This window comes from Protopterus annectens, chromosome 10.part0 (assembly GCF_019279795.1).
Source record: "Protopterus annectens isolate FY-2018-M chromosome 10.part0, PAN1.0, whole genome shotgun sequence".
NCBI lineage: Eukaryota > Metazoa > Chordata > Ceratodontiformes > Protopteridae > Protopterus > Protopterus annectens.
In genome coordinates this window covers 424,954,552-424,972,103 of record NC_056744.1, presented here as the reverse complement: position 1 = coordinate 424,972,103, position 17,552 = coordinate 424,954,552, and positions in this window count along the sequence as shown.

Below are 17,552 nucleotides of genomic sequence, written 5' to 3'. Positions count from 1 at the left end.
GACATTTCCTTTCATTATCACCCTTTATTCCTCTAGTTCCTGGACTTGCCTTTTTAATTCTTGCAGCCTTATTTTATCTCCTTCCCTTTTATTTCTCCCAAATAATTAGAGTTTTTTAATACCTTGAAATAAATTGACTTTGTTCCCTCTCTCTTGTGATGCTTTCCACTGTGATTTTCATCTCCTCCACTTTCTCCTCCCCGGTAGTGTCCCATCCTTCCACCATAATATTCATCATCTTACCTATTGCTCACCAGAGAGTCTCTCTTACTGCACTTTTGTACTTTTCCTGCTCTACCTTATAGGTTGAGAGCCATCAGTGCCTCACTGCCCTGACTTTATTGAACCCCGGTAGTGTTACTTTTAAAAAGGCATGGTCAGATAAGTTTAGGGGTCTTGTCTCAACTTTTTTTAACTAGATGCAATTACTCCAACATTGTATTTCCTCCATCAGTCCTAGACCAGGTGTTGTTACTAGTTGCATAAAATGTGAAGCTGCACTCTCTGGCTTTGACTGTTTGATCTCCAAATATTCACTAGCCCCAGTAGCTTTAGTAACACCCCCCTCGGTAATTTTTTGCCTACCGTTGGCCTTCGTTATTGTATTTTTCCCTGCAGATGCCATTCATTGTACACTTGAGTCCAATCCCATACAATCATAGAAAATGAAAACAACCCCTGTTATCCCCCTGATTTCTCTGTCTCTAGCCCTAACTATACATAATGCAACTATTATCAACATCTGATCATAAATGTATCTCTTGACCCTGTGTTTCTGCCTTTTTCATCTTCCATTTTTCCTATAACTCAAATAGAAACCCCTTGTTCATTAGAAGAAGTGCTCCCCTCTTTCTAACCCCTTTGTATTCCAAATCAGCTTACACTTTGATTCCTCTTGTTTCTAGTTTTCTTTTTATTATATGGCGTATATGTGTCTCCAGTAGTACCACTATTGTTGTGCTCTCCCTCATCAAAATCTCAAGTATTCTGTCTCTATTTTCACCGGGCTTGTCAACCCCATGGCATTCCAATTCAGGAATATTAATTCTTCTATTATTAACTTTTCCTTTTCTCTTTTCTTCTCAGTTTTTAAACTTTTTAGTATCCCTACTACTTTCCCCCTTTTTATGTATGGCATGACCTTACCTCACCCTGCATTGTTATTATTGGTCGCTGTGTGTATGCAACGTTTTCCATGAAAGCTGTCTATTTACTCAGCTCATATTCAACCATCTAATATATAAACAGAGAAACACAACCAAAAGCACTTAAAGATTTTAAACAGTCAACTTACTAAAAATAACTATGTAGAAAAGCTTAGGTTCATAGGTTCATAGGTAGGTACTAGGCTATCGGCCCTAGGGCCTATACAAGCCCAGCCAAAAAGGTACCCTGGCTTTTGCCACCCAAGAAAATTATTATCCTGTGCCACTGTCGAGCAGAGCCACAGAAGTGATCTCCAGGGTGAATTTCCTATTTCCCATCCAATCATCAAGATTTTTCTTGAAGAGTGCCAATGAAGAGCTTTGTTTGATAGAGATAGGTAGTTTATTCCAGAGTATGGGAAGTCTCTGGGACAGGAATTTATCCCTCCGGCATGTTCTGTTTATTGTGGTGACAAGGTTTAGGTCCCTAGAGCGTGTAGCTCTGAGGGACTGGGATTTCTTTAAGTGGAGCATGTCCAACAGCTCTGGGTTTGACATAGCTTTGTATATTAGGCAGAGATCACCTCTGAGTAGGTGATATGTGATGGAGTAAAGCTGGAGTTTTCTGAGATGGTCTGCGTAGGGCATCTGTTTGAAGCCGGTAATCCTCTTTGTGAGGTATTTCTGCGGCCTTTCCAGTTGTTGTAGATGTCTTGTGAGGTACATACCAAAAGGGGCATTGTACTCTATAATGGGTCTAATGATTGATGAGTAGAGGGGAACAATGACCTCTTTTTTTCTGGATGAGAAACCTTTTGTGATGAGGTGTGCTATGTAGAAGGATTTCCTAGCTACTGTGGTGATGTGATTATCAAAGGAGAGACTACTGTCTACCTGTGTCTCAAGGTCTCTTATCAAACTTTCGATGTTAAGTATACTACTGCCTGTGTTGTAGTTCATGGGTACAGAGTTTTTACCAAAGGGGATGACAATGAACTTTTTGGCATTGAGCTGGAGGCCATGGCTTTGACACCAGGCATCTGTCTCAGTGAGGCTCTTTGTAGGATGTCCACATCATTAGGAGTTTCGATTATGGCTTCTAGTTTGCAGTCAGCTGTGAACTTCATTAGCCAAAGACTTTCTGTGTTAGCCTGTACTTCAGAGAAGTAGATACCAAACAGGAGAGGACCCAGGACTGAACCCTGTGGTACTCCACTTGTCACTGGTCTGAAGTCGGATTTGGAGTCTGCTACTTTCACAATGTGGGTTCTGTCAGTGAGCCAGCTGGCATCCCATCTTGTGACATAGGGATTTATACCTAGTTTAGTGAGTTTATCTATAATTTCAGAGTGGGGGATGGTGTCAAAAGCCTTGGCAAGATCTAGATAGGTTGTGTAAACCACCCTACCCTCATCTACGGCTTTGGTGACTGCTTCAAAGAAGTCTATCAGGTTTAGGAGACATGATCTTCCTTTTACAAACCGAACTGGGTGGGGTCCAGAGTTTGGAGATTACCAATGTCTTTGTTTATAAGTTCATGATGATACATTCCATGGCTTTGCAGACCAGGCTGGTGAGGCTAATGGGGCGGTAGTTCCTGGGGTCTGTGGTGGCTCCCCCCTTTGTGGAGTAGGATAACCATCATTGTGCGCCATTCAGTGGGCACAAAGCCTGAGGTGAGGCTATTATTGAACATGGTACTTAGATAGGGTGCTAGTTCTTCTGTAGTTCATGTAAAACGCAGCCTGGGATGTTGTCTGGTCCCATGGATGATGTGTTCTTGGCTTTGTAGAGTGTGGTCTTTACCTGTGCAGCCGTTATTACAGGAACTTTGCATTCTTCCAGTATAGAGATGGGCCCTTTAGGAAGTGAGGGGGGGAGGTAAAGTTAGCACTGAACATATCTGCCAGGATGTTGACAATATCAGTTGAGTCTATATATTTAGTGCCATTGTGCTGTAATTGAGTGTTGCCATTGAGATTCTTGACATAGCTATAGAATGCTTTGTGGTTGTCTTTAGAATCAGTGGTGATTTTGTTTTTGTAACTAGCTTTGGAGGATTTTATCAGGGATCACAGCTTCTTACTGAGGCTGACCAGGGAGCTCCTCCACTCATGGGATTTTACTCTCTTTTGCAACAGTTTCTTCCTTCTGTTGTACAGTTTGTTTATGGCAGGGGACCACCAGATTGGCTTCCTTTTTTTTTGGAGGATAACGTCTTGGTTCTGTTTGGGATAGCACGATCCATGCACTTGTGTAAGTGCTTATAAAGTGCAATTGTGTAGGATTCAGTAGTCATAACTGTATTGTCCATCTGCATGGGTGTCGTGAAGTTTTCCACTTCTGTCTTAAGAAGCATGAAGTTGGCCTTGGAGAAATTTTTTACCATGGTTTCCTTAATGGGGGGTGGGCGCATGATGTGGATATCTAGGGTGATTAGCTTATGGTCAGTTTGGACCAATAAGGCATTGATTTCAGGTGTGGAACACCAGTCACTCATGTTGGTAATGACTAGCTCTAGGATATTTTTGCCCCTGGTGGGGGTGTGGATAAGTTGATCCAGGGCATTGGAGTTTATGAATTCCAGAAAGCATTGAGCAAAGGAGTTGGTATGTGAGTAGTTTTCACAGTTACTGGTGGGGTAATTGAAATCGCCCATTATTTGGGTGTTTGGTTGAACCCTAATATTTTCCAGTTCATCAAGAAAAGAGGAGTGGGAATCCCGGGGCATGGTGGGGGATCTGTAGCAAGCAGTTTTGCCCAGAGTTAGTTGCACTTGGATAACCTTGGATGCATTATGCTGAGCAACTAGCCTGGAGGTGTGGATATCCTTAATGAATATGGACACACCTCCACCTTTGGTGTTCCGGTCCAGGTTACATGGCCGAAAAGTGTGGTATGAGTTATAGCCTGGTAGTGCAGGGGTGCTCTCTAGAGCCTTGAACCAAGTCTCAGCCACTCCACAGATATCGATGTTCTCCATTTTAAGGAGTGCCTCGAGTGAGTGCATTTTGAGATTTAGACTTCTAGCATTGAGTAGCATCACCCTCAGTTTTTGCTTGCCTGTTCCTGTTACAGTGGTGAATTTGCCATTTGAACATTTAGAGTGTTCTTCCAAGGTGTGGCTGTACATATCCCAAAACAGGTGCTGTGCAATCCCCTGGAACTGACAGAAGGCAGCCGCTCTAGTGACCTTTGTCATCTATGTCAAGATTTTCAGTTTCCCTGCCCATCAATTTCATTGGTACTTCATTAGTTACAGCACCAGCTTCCATTACTTTCTGTACACAAATCAGCTCAAATCTCTCAGTTCCCTTCTGGACTGATTAACACTGGCTCCACTGTGCTATTTCCACAGGTCCCGCTTTACAATAGGCCAGATGGTTAAAGTCTTGATTTGCTTTTGCTAGCAGCCTATGAGATGCACTATTAGTCAATTCCTTATTGCTATAATCACCATAATATGTAAGGTTTTTCTGTTTACTTATTCATCTGTCAGACATGCACATCATGTATATACTTTGCATCTCCATTTCTCTGATAGTGTGGCATTTCTGATGAATTCCTGGGATATCATGGCTTGCTTACTCAGTACCTGATATTTCATAAACAGGAGAACCCTTCTCTGTATGTGTCATTGATGCTGTATTTATTCCATTCCCATGTAGCCCTTTGGTCCATCAGGTGATCCTGTGCTGGTGAGGATAGAAAAAAAACCTTTCCTCCAACCATCTACAAGTTTCTTTGGGATCGTCCATCATTTTCCCCCTTTTGGAAGAAGATGTTGCTCAAAGTCATGTATTGCAGTTTCATTATTATGTCCTTATGCTTGCAAATCTGATAATTGAGAGAAAGGCTATTATTTTCCTTCTCATAACAATCAATTAGTCCTGGGCCACAAATGTTTTGGAAGTACACCATATCTATTTTGCTCTCATCTTCCACAAGCATAATAATATAATTTCTATCTGCTTAAACCAGACCATGATCTGTCATGGGACATGGTGGTTACCCTGTAACCAGGGTGTCCTATGCGATCTCTCTGTCTTAAGGTCCATCATTGGCACTGTTGTCCGGTCACTTAAAAGTTTAATCACTAACTGTTCAGTCTCATCATGCCATGCCTTCTGGTACTCAATTGAAAGGAATATGTTTTCTTTTAGACCTGTCCTGTTGATCTCCCAGCAGGTCCTCATCAATGTCAAGTCTGGCTTTTAATGCTTCCCTCTTGAGTCTTAGCTGCTTTGTTTATTGGATAGCATCCTGTATCACATCTGGATGATTCCTCAATGCAGATTCAGCTTCCTGTGTCCTGTGCTATGTTTTCTCCATAAATTTCTCCAAAGATGAGTTCATTTTTTTTTTTTGGTTTTCCCCATCATACCTCCATAATACTGTTTGCAGTGGTGGCCACATCTGCATCCCTCTTGGGTTCAGCTATGGTTTGTACCATGTTGGATACCAGCAGAACAGAAGCTGATTTCTTCTTTTTCTGAGTTCCTTTCCTCCTGTTTGAATGCGTATACCTCTTAACTGTTCCTCTAACCTTGAGACAGCTTACTGCTAAATTGACATTTTGACCCTCCTAAAGTCTATTAGTGCTGATTGTTTTCGTCTAGTAGACCAGCGATGGGAATACTGCTGATCATTACAGAGCCATATCAGAAGTCCCCAAGATACAACCCCAATTTCTATGAGGCCTGAAGGTAAGGTTGACATAAACCAACACTCTCTATAACTATGCATATGCATACATGAACATGTTCCAAATGAAACACTACCTCAAGATCAGTGAAGATGTTGTTGAAAGTCTAGTTGTTGACAAGAACCTCCTTAATGTGGTCCGTTTGGGGTAAAATGAATTTGCTAAACTGGGATATCAGTTATATATATTCTGCTTAAAAAGGCATTACAGAAGACAGCAAAAGCTTTTGCCAGCATGCAGAAACCCTTAAATGAGAGATGCAGGCCCTCCCTTGCAAAATAAATATGACTACTGTGCATCTCATCCCAGGTGGGTACACACTGGAAGCCTCTGGAATGACACCAGTTATTTAAAAAAATGGATGTTCCTTCTACTGGCACACCAACCAGGTGGCCAGATGCATGACATTGCTCCCCCTCCCCTCTGCCCCAGCCATTCAGGTGCCATTTCTGTGTCCTGCCCCCGACCCCACCTTCAGTCTATTTTATTTAAAAAAACACACACACATTTCTTCTTTTAAACTGTAGCAAACTGTTTGCTACAAATGTAGGAAACAGTATCTACTTTTTTATATATATACCTTGCATGCACAGCACATTATGGCACTCTTATTTTAGTATTTTTTTTCTGTTTAAACTGCAGGAAAATTGCTTACTGCAAATGTAGTAAATAGTTTCTACAGTTGCCTGCCTGCACAGGGCATAGTTATTTTTTTTTTAACTTTTAAACTGTAGCAGTTGTTACAGTTCAGACCATACAAGGAGTGCTACAATGCTCATGGGTGACCAGATGCAATACCAGCTTTTAGGGATCATCTGTTTGCACCTCCCCAACACTTTGCACCCAAGGAATCAGCTGTTTGCACCTCCCCAACACTTTGCACCCAGGGGCAGTTGCCCCTCTCACCCCATCCTAGCTACACTACTGACCTAGGCATCGTTCTTTAGTACATTTAGAACTCCAGCTTCAGGCACAGAAAGTTAAATAGTTTTTAAGTTAAGGCGACAAGACTTTTCCACACACAAAGTTTATTCTCCCAGCATCTCAGCAAACAGCCTTCAATGGAGGATAAAATCACCACAAACACATACACAATAAATTCAAAACAATAATGGCATTATAATTAATTATAATTAATTAATTAATTAATTAATTAATTAATTAATTAATTAATTAAGAAACCTCTTCTAGCTAAAAGTCTGATTTAACCCAAAAGGTGCCAATGTATTAAATTTTAATATAAAAACACCTCTCTTTATAATGCAGTCTCTTTTTAAGTAATATTTCATTTTTCAATATGCATGTGTTTGCTGCATAACAGCAACTTTTTAATTCATTAACTCATGACTATAAAACTCATTAAAATGAATTGCTAATGGACTCTCCTTTTTAAGTTGTTTAATATTAGTTGCAAAGTTACTTTACAACTTGCAGTTTTACTACTTAGAGTTTATAGGCATTGTCACTTGACTGCATCTGTTTAATATGCAGTGTGTTAGACTGCAGTTAAGACTTGCAGATAATTAGAACTCAATCTATTGACTAATTTACAAAAATAAGACCAATTCTTATTGTAAGATAACAAACACGCTGCTACTTATGTGTGATCAAATAGTTCTGTTGGAAAACTTCTTCCTGGAATAAGTGCCATACAGAAAATAAGTGTAAAACCTCAAGTATAAGTGTCTGTTCTGTAGTAGTCCTGCATGCTTACTTCCAGAATTTCTAGCCTCTTAGCTCCTTCCACAGCTCCTAGGAGCAACCATGACCCCCCAACAGCTAACAGACTTCTTTTTCTTCTTACGGCTTTTCCCGGTTAGGGGTTGCAACAGCGGATCACCTGTCCGCTCATGATTGGCAGTGGAGTTTTACGGTGTCGAGTTGCCAACCCGGCACCCAACCTTCCACAGAAGGCACACACATGCATGCACTCACGCCTAGGGCCAACCTAACAGCTAACAGAGATAATATAAATTGCAACACCTTATTAGGACAGAGATACAGATCTACTCTACTCTAAGCTGTGTTTTTGAAAAGCAGTGTCTTTTTATTTTGAATACATTTAAAAGGCAGACATACCCTGTATAGCAGTTACCTGTTTGATAACTCACAGCTTCTGCCTACTTCACAGTGAGTATGCCCACAGTGATATTTACTTCACAGTGAGCATGCCCACAGTGATGTTTACTTCACAATGAGCATGCCCCAGTGATGTCTACTTCACAGTGAGCATGTTCACAGTGATGTCTACTTCACATTGAGCATGCCCACGGTGATGTCTACTTTACAGTGAGCATGTCCCAGTGATGTCTACTTCACATTGAGCATGCCCACAGTGATGTCTATGTCACAGTGAGCATGCCCACAGTGATTACCTCATGCTGGTATGGGAGTTGTTGCTGACTACATTCCAACCTCCCCCAAATTCCTCAGCCACCCCTCCCCATTCCATTACAATCATGTGTCTGGTGTCTTTTCACTTGAAAACCCATGGTGACATCCATTCTAATCCAGGTCCTGCAATCACTCAACAAAATAAAAAGCCAGAAAATTAACAAAATAGTCATCCCGCAAAGCCATATGTTCTTCACCCTTGCACAGTTAACCTTAGAAGTATAAGAAATAAACTTTCTGATGTACATGCCTGAGTAGCCTATCTCTCCCCAGATATACTAACCACAGAAATTTCGCTTAAGCAAGAAATAAACAATAAAGAAATCTTACTACAGGCATATGACACCTTAAGACTACACAGAAACCATACAAAGGTGGTGTGTTGACCATTATCTACAATAATACTTTGAAACCTCTCTAGGTCTCATATAAGCCCACTATACTGTTCAGTACCAAAATAATTATAGCAGCCTTGAAATTTAATGTTTATAAATCCTTTGCATTATAGGAGCTTACTTTACCTTGAAAAATAGCACAGTTACTACTGAAGAACCTTCCTCTGGGGCGTCAACCAAGATCTCACTTGACACAATCATTTTAGGAGACTTGAATATTGACTTGCAAAGTACTGACAGCAACAGTCCTTCTAATGCCATTAATCTATATGGTTTCACTCATCTTATTTCAGCTTCCACAAGGTACAAAAAAACTCTGGTAGAGTCTCTGTCTTAAACTGGATTATCTCTAATCCCCAAACAAAATCCCCTTAGCAGGTGCCTTAACTAATACCGTAACTGATCACCTACCCAGCTTCACAATAAGGCATTGTAAACCTAACCAAAAACAACATCAGTGCAGGCTTGCTCATGACTTCACCTTCTTTAGTAAGGACCAATACATCTTAGCACTACCATCAGTCAACTAGTGCTTCCTCAAACCCTTCCACTTGCTGAGGTTGCAACATTGTTCAACTCAGTTTTCCTTAACATACTAAATAAACTAGCTCCAAAAAGAACAAAAATAATTCAATCAAAGTCAGCACCCTGGCTCTCAAAAAGTGTTAAATTCATCACGAAAGAGAAAGAGATAGCCTGGAAAAAAATGGAAGCAAGTTAAAACCACAACTGCCCATCAGTACTCCACTAAAAATCAAATCAAAACTGATAAAAATAACCTACTATATTAATATACAGGCATCAAATTATAATAATCATAAACCTTTTGGACTACAAACAACCAGCTGTTAAAACCTGGTATACCAGCACAGCCTAAACCTACTTTATCTCATCAATGAATTCAGTACCCACTTCATCCAAACAGTAACCTGTCTTGTAAATCCTCAGCAGAGACATACACAGGTTCCTCATCTCCCTTATTAGCCCCCCAAATCACTTGCACTCAAAACAGTCTTAGTTTCTGCAATCACATAACTATTACTAACCTTAAAACCTAGCATCCTTGCTCCTGCTAAAATACCATCCTGGTACTTAAAAACTGTATCTGATGCCCTAGCCTTTTCTATCTCTATCCTAATCAACCACTCCATCACTGAAAGCTACATCCCAACCACATAGTATCCCATCAGAAACTGCTTCAAAAAATAGCTTGTCTAGGAATACATGAGACATCACTATTGTGGTTTTCTAAGTATGTCTCAAATAAGCAACAGGAAGTAAAATGGCAAAAATGCATGTCCTCTTTCCTTCACATTAAAGTAGTTGACCCTCAAGGATGCATTTCAGGCCCCCCTATTGTTCAGTATATTCATTAATGATCTACACCTAGCTTCTAAGCAAGCCATTATCATACAGTACATAAACAACTGAACAGCCATCGTTTCTGCTAAAAGCATAAATAAATTAAAACAACTCACTAAAAAGTCTATCACCACCATAGAGACCTAGCTGTCTGATACACAACTGTTCCACAACAATAAAGAAACAAAATTGATCATATTTACCCCAAAAACATTCAAATGATTACAAAAATAATTTCAAAAACAATTCCTCTAACAACATCAATAGAAAAATAATAAGCCAAGCTAAGTTTCTAGGAGTCACTGTTGATGAAAGCTTAAAATTTGAGCATCACATAAAACAACGAGTAAAAAAACCACCAAAACCTAGGTGCACTCTCTAGAGTCAAACAATACATCACAGATAATGCCAGAAAAAGTACTGCTCAATCCCTTCTCATCCCTACATTACTTTAGTTTGCTCTCATATTGATTAACCAAAAAGCAGGAACAGTGCTATAATAAGGTGGCAAAATTTGCTACCAATCATCATTATAAGACACATTACTGTCTGACCTTAAAAAAATCAGTGGTTAGAGCTAAGGCATTACCTTACCACCTTCCCCAAGTTGTCAGTTCCCACAAACTCATATATTTTCTAAACAAATGCCATAGTTTGAAAATATTCTCCAACTTTATAACCCAAGTAGACAGTTGAGATCCACTGACAAAATGTTATTAACTGTTAAAAAAGTTAACAGCACAGCTGGAGACTGTGTGCTCTGTACTCATCTTTCCTGGCCAAAATCTGGAATTCATTTCATTTCACCCTAAGAAATACATTAAACACCAACTCCTTCAAAGCAAAAGTAAGAAAACACCTAAAAGATACTGGATCTGTACTTGCCCAACTTGTGAATGATAAATGTCATACCCCTTACTTTCTCCTGCTCTTTCCAATCAGTATTATTTTGCAAGCACATTATCCTCAGTTATACGTCTAAATTCACCTCTTTATCCTCTACCTGCCCTTTTTCTTCCTTCTACCTATCCTAATACATTTTCTCTCGCCTCTTAATACTAATTGTCTGTTTCTTCCTTTTTACTTCCTCTACTAAGTTCATTTTCAAATATGTTTCATAGCTCTTTACATGATGCTGCAATTAATTAATGATACTATGTTTAAATATTTTATATTTATCGATTACTTGAATACCTCTGTTTGCTATGTTCTTAACGTAATGTTACAATATTTTCTGGAACTTTTCTCCCTGGGCCTCCACTGAAAATGGATAGCTTTCTACCCTGTTTGACTATCTAAGTAAACAAATGCAGAAAATAAATAAAATAAATTTAGGTAGGAAGGATTCCACTCAGGACCAGAGTATTGCCTGCATCCATCATATGCACGTAAAGTCCCAATATGTGTCTTTGCATGTTCCTTATGGCTTTACACCTCACATTATTCACTCACATATATACCACTGTCATCATATAGTCACATTTGTCTCAGAAAAGGATCTTGAGACCTCTTGCAATGTCTGTGATCCTGACACGTGAAAGGCATCTGACAGTACTCCTGATCTTGTCTAGTGTGGTGAGGGTCTTACAACTGAGTCCCTAGTCACTAAAACATTTTTGTTAGAAACTAGTTTATGAACACTTGACTGAGAGCAAATTTGACTGCTGGTGATTTGTTGATATATGGGGCCAGGCCTGCTCCTACATGCTCTATGAGATTTTGCAAATATTTTTTATGGCATCAGAGTATTAATTAGTAAGACTAAAGTATTGAATTTTATTTCTTAGTGACATCACTAAACCTTAAATAAACAACTTTTTAACTACAATATGCATATGTTAAATATTCAAAATGTCAGAGGATCAGCTGGTAGCATATTTACCTTTGATAGAAGATTGGAAGGCTGTGGGTTCTTTTTGAACAGAAATAAAGACAAACCAAGTGAATGAAGGTCTCAATCAAATCAAAAAACAAACCACTAAAAAATAAAGATGTAACCAACCAAACACAGCCATAAAATTAAAAAAAAAAAACATAAAAACAAAAAAAAAAGACTTTTTTTTAGTTTATTTTTATTTTTATTTTACGGCTGTGTTAGGTTGGTTGCATCTTTATTTTTTTAGTGGTTCTTTTTGTACGCCAGGTGATCAGATTCATTTTCTATTACTGACACGGCTTTGCAGCATACTGGGGGTGCTACACTCCTGAATGCACCATGTTTCATGTGAAAAGTTCAGTTAAAGTCCCATCTTCCTGAGTTGGTGGTTGCTGTGTTGGATATAAAAGTTTACATGGTACTTAGCAATAAGGGTAATGGCTTTGTTGATCTGATATATCAGAATTATACACACAGCATTATAATAATTCCCTGAGATTAATTATATTACATGTTCTTCATTATAAAACATACATACAAAAAACAAACAGGTCCTTTACACTTATGATCCTCTGCTATAACATACTCTCAGGATATAAACCATGAACTATAATTTCAATACTCAATTAGAAAGCAATCATATCTAAATACTGGACAATATATTTTTTTTTTAAATTTTATAAATTCTATCATTCTAACAAAACATGCCCAGCTGAGTCATAAATGTGGCATAAGTTAAACATGCTCTCATTCATATGTTTATATTTAATTTGATATCTTACATGCAAGTTTCTTAATATCAATCTCTACAAAAACAAATCTAATACTTTGACCATTTTAAATTTTCTGTCTCTCACTTATAATTTTGTCATCATGTTTATTCCATATTTAACATAATAAAATATCACCATTATATTTCCAAACCATTTATTTCTGTCTGCACATACATTGCTAAACTGTATTTTTCATATCATAATTTACATTCCAGTTTTTCTGCTAACCACTTTTTTATTTTTTCCTACCTGCAATGTCTTCCAAAATTCAGTGCATCTTCCTTCAGTAAAATTGTCTAATTAATTTATCAATACTCGGAATATTATCTACTATCCAGAATAGGTGTAAGAAAGTTACATCAATAATTAGATTTTTTAAGCCAGTTTCTATTGTTTTTTTGACATTATAATGGCTATGCTACAATCACAGAACTGAACAACCCCAAGGATTAGAAATGGCAAAAAATAATGACCAAACCACAAAAGAGTGAAAAAGTTAACTGTACTTTTTTTTTTTTTTTTTTTTTGCAGGAAGACAAGCCCCCAACACCCATAAAATTACATGTACCAATATCACAGTCACACCAATCTGGAAAAGGGAGAAACCTCTGAAAGGAAGCGAATAACTGCACACTTAGAAAGTGTACCAGCAATGATTTCCTATGGAAAACTGTGATGGATATCCTGTCCCTTGACATCTTTTTTCTTTGGGAAACTGATAATTGGGGAATTTCACCTTGGCCTCCTGTACAGAAGCCCATTATAACAACCCTACATACCCTTCAGCCTCTTAGTGCAAGCAACCTGGACAAAGCCTTATATAATGGGGGGGGGGCTCGCAAAGGCCCAAAAATAGGGACATATTTTAAATGTTGTTCTCATAAACTTAGAAAGTTGCTAGAATAACAGGATTTATGTTAGTATGTATTTTCTGAAGGATATGAAGTCTGAAAGTGAAATATATGTTATTTTGTGACATCAATCCTCAGTGGTCTTCCAGAAAACCACACATTTTATGATGAACAGACCAAAAACACAAGGCATAACTTTGTTACAAGTACATAAATTGATTCTAAGAGGTTCATAGAATCATAGGAAGTTACCAGGCTAGCCACCCTAGTGCCTTTACAAGCCTAGCCATGTTAATCCCAAGTATCCCCATTGGTTCTTTTTTGGTACTTTGCAGAATGAATTCATGAAGAAAGCAGGTCTGTGATCAACACTAGCTACCCTTGTCCATGTCGGATATGGGTGCACCGTAGGGGAAAATTTGCTGTCTCCCATCCAATTATCTAGGTTGCTTCTGAATAGGGTCAGTGAGGAGTTTTGTTTTACGTGAATAGGAAGTCTATTCCAGAGAAGCAGCAGTCTCTGGGAGACATATCTCTCTCTCTCCAGCATGATCTGTTAATGTCACAAGTTAGGCTGAGATCCCTAGAGCAAGTGGCTGTTGAGCCATTTGACTTGTGGATATGCAGCATGTCCATTAGGGCAGGGTTGGAGATTGTCCTATAGACCAGGCACAAGTCACCTCTCAGCATCCTATAAGATACAGAGTAAAGTGACAGGGCTTTCAGCCAGTAATAAGCTATTTAATCTTTCTTTCAAATCACATTCCTTCAATATTTTCCACATCACACCCTATTCTGTCATAATCTTTTTTCTACATCATATTCCACCACTTTATTTTATTTTTTCTTCATTGCTATACTATTAATTACATCTCTGAATCAATACTCCTTCTGTTTGGTTCCCATCTACACCATATAGTCCTTCATCTACCATATAATGCTATACTTGTCCCATCCTCTTTTACAAAACATTCATAGACAATTTATAGTCAGTATCACTTAATGTCAGTGGTTGCCAATTCTGAATACTGTCTGTTTGCCCTTTTTAAAAATTAATCTTGCAACCTATTCACATAGTTTTTTATTCCTTTCCTCATATTGTAACCATTCTTTCATAACTTTCAACGATGCTACCTTCTGATTCTCCATCATTCCAACATAAAAGATCATAATAGCCAAGCCCATCAGGTCTTGTGGCACCACTAACATTAATGTACTGTAAAACACCAAACTGTCCATTCATACTTACATTCTCAGACATCCATACAGCTATATTTTTAAAAATTGTTTTACTCACCACTCATTTCCTTTGGTTAAATAGAACAGTTTTCATCAACAAAATGTGTCACTATTTTCTTGACCTTTCATTCCACTCCCTTCTTTTGGTGTAGTACTAGACATTTCCTAAACATAATTCTCAACTCATTTAATGATCTTCTCTTGATCATAAAAATCATCTTTCCCATCCATCATATAATTCATTTTGCCTTCATCAACCTTCACTTTTTCCCTAAAAAAGGATTAACTTCTTCACACTTATCACGCAACAAATATCTTTGTTTATATAACAAATATTATAGCTTTTTTAGTCAGTTATATAATTGTCTACAAAAAATCTTTCTTTCTCAGTCAGTCAATGCTTCCTCATAGATGTTTGCATAACATTTATATTGTAATGCATTCTTCTTCTACAAATCCCTTTTAAGGCTTAAATATAATTTTGTATTCTTCTCTTTGTACATTGCCCACTAGTACTCCAAAGAGTTATAAAAAGGGCATGTAGAAGTATACCATCTCCACAATAATATCATTTCAATTTGAAACTCCAAGCAGCTAAATCCCTTTCTTTCCTTAATAAATATTTAATCTATCCCTATTTCAGTCCATAAATCTTTACTCTTTATGCTCTAAATAATAATACTTAGCACCCCCCACCTACTGCCATTAAAGATAAAGGAAGTAAAACACCGTTCCTGTCTGTAAGCTAGTTCTGCTGTTAGAATAATTTTTATCATTTTCTAATACAATTTTCTTGTGTTCCATGATCTTTCTGCATGCTTTTATTTTTGTATTAATTTTTCCTGCTTGCTTTTGAAAATTACTATTGAAATCACCTACCATAACATCCATGCTAGCAACAATATAAATTTATTTAGTTCTCCAAAAAGTAGTAGTCTAATTTTAATATTGGAATAAGCATATAAAGTTAATATCTTAAGTACTCTATTTCTAAACCTAGTTTCATAAACAACACACCTAACTGGTAAACAGTAAAAAATACCTAACAACTTATTTCTTTATTTCTACACAGAATAGGTATAGCCAAACACATTCTTCCCAATATGTCATGTTTCCACATATGCCCGATTTGTTCTTTTGTTTCTTATTTAATAACCTAATATCATCCAAATAGATAGCATCAGCTGGTTGTTCAAAACACCAATTTGTTGCTAATAATCATGTTACCACATTATTAATACTGTTTACATTAAAGAAAATAGCTACTAAGTTATCCTTTCCTTTTTTGGAATTTCCTTTGTTTTAACTCTGTCTTCCTTTTCATTACCATTGACCCAATACTTGCTCCATCGTCTTTTTTCACTTCCTGACTCACTACAGCATACATATTCAAAACACCAATATTAATTTCATTTTCAATATTTCTCAGTTACAAGTTCCACAATATTATCAATATCCCTCTTCTCAATTTCATGAGAAATATCTTTGGCCTGAGATACAATAGTTATAATAGAGACATGTGCAATGTTCACTTCACCCCTTCACTGGATCCCTCCAAAGTTATTCAGAAGATTACAGTCAAACCAGAAATATTTTTTGCCATATTTCTTGCACATCATTTTAAAGTTTTTTTTTATTAAGTGCCCCATCTCTCCACCCTGAGCACACCACTTTTTAGTGCATGTTTGAATTAAATGTGCATCTGCATCACAAAAAAAAACATATTTTGGTACGACCCAAATATTTAATCATAGTATTTTTACCATTAATAATTGCAACACTAGAAAGATGTTTCACTTTCCCTCTATCCACATCCAATGAAGCCTTAACATCTATTGTTCCATTTCAAAAATTCCTCGCATCTAATATTTTAAAAATGTCAAATATTTTAAACAGATCTGTTCAAAAAGTTTCTTAATTCTTGTTCAGTTTCTTCTGCAGTCAAAAACTAGACTGTTATTTATGCTTGTTACATAATAGTTCTACTTGACAACACATACTGCTTCTAAGGATAGCAAAATGATTTTTAACAAACATACTTAGCAACTTCTGTGCCAAAGAAATTATTCAAAAGTCAATTTGCAAAATGTATCCAATCCAAATGGGATTAAAGCTCTGATATCTGTAACTCAGAAACCTAATGGAACAATGAAATCACCTATAGTATACCTGTTAACTGCTGTTCCTCTTTTAGCCATTATACATACCGCCAGACTCCTACTTTCTGTCACCTCATCAACACAGTCTTTTTGCACATGCGATCTCCCAGTCATCACTGCAGTTTGTGTTTTAGGTGCTTCTGAATTATTTTCTGACGCACACACCACCTGACTACTGTGTCATATAGGTGCTGGCTCTTGCGTACTCTCTGACCACCTAGGTAGAATTATCCCAATTGAGCATGCTGCTTTCTACTTCTTTCTTCTTCCTGGCATCACTAAAAAGTGTCCCATTACTCTCCTCAGTTGGAAAGCACTTTTCTACCACAACAAACCAAAACAAAGCCATCTCATAAGCAAGTTATTTCTCCTGATCCACTTCATTTTCTTTCAAAATCATAGCAGCCCCATCCACAGAAGCATCCTCCCCCTCACTCTTGTCCATGCATTACCTTCCTCATGCAGCAGCCCTCTGGCCCTGCTCAAAGGAAGAGAAATAGGCAAGTTCTCCAATGGCCTTGCTAAATTTCCCCTATTCACTATAAATACCATCTGGGAACACCACTGAAAAGAGACTAGTAGCCCAGTGAGACTAGCCTGGTCAACAAAGGATAAAAAAATAAAAAAGCAAGTAAATAAATAAATTAACAACA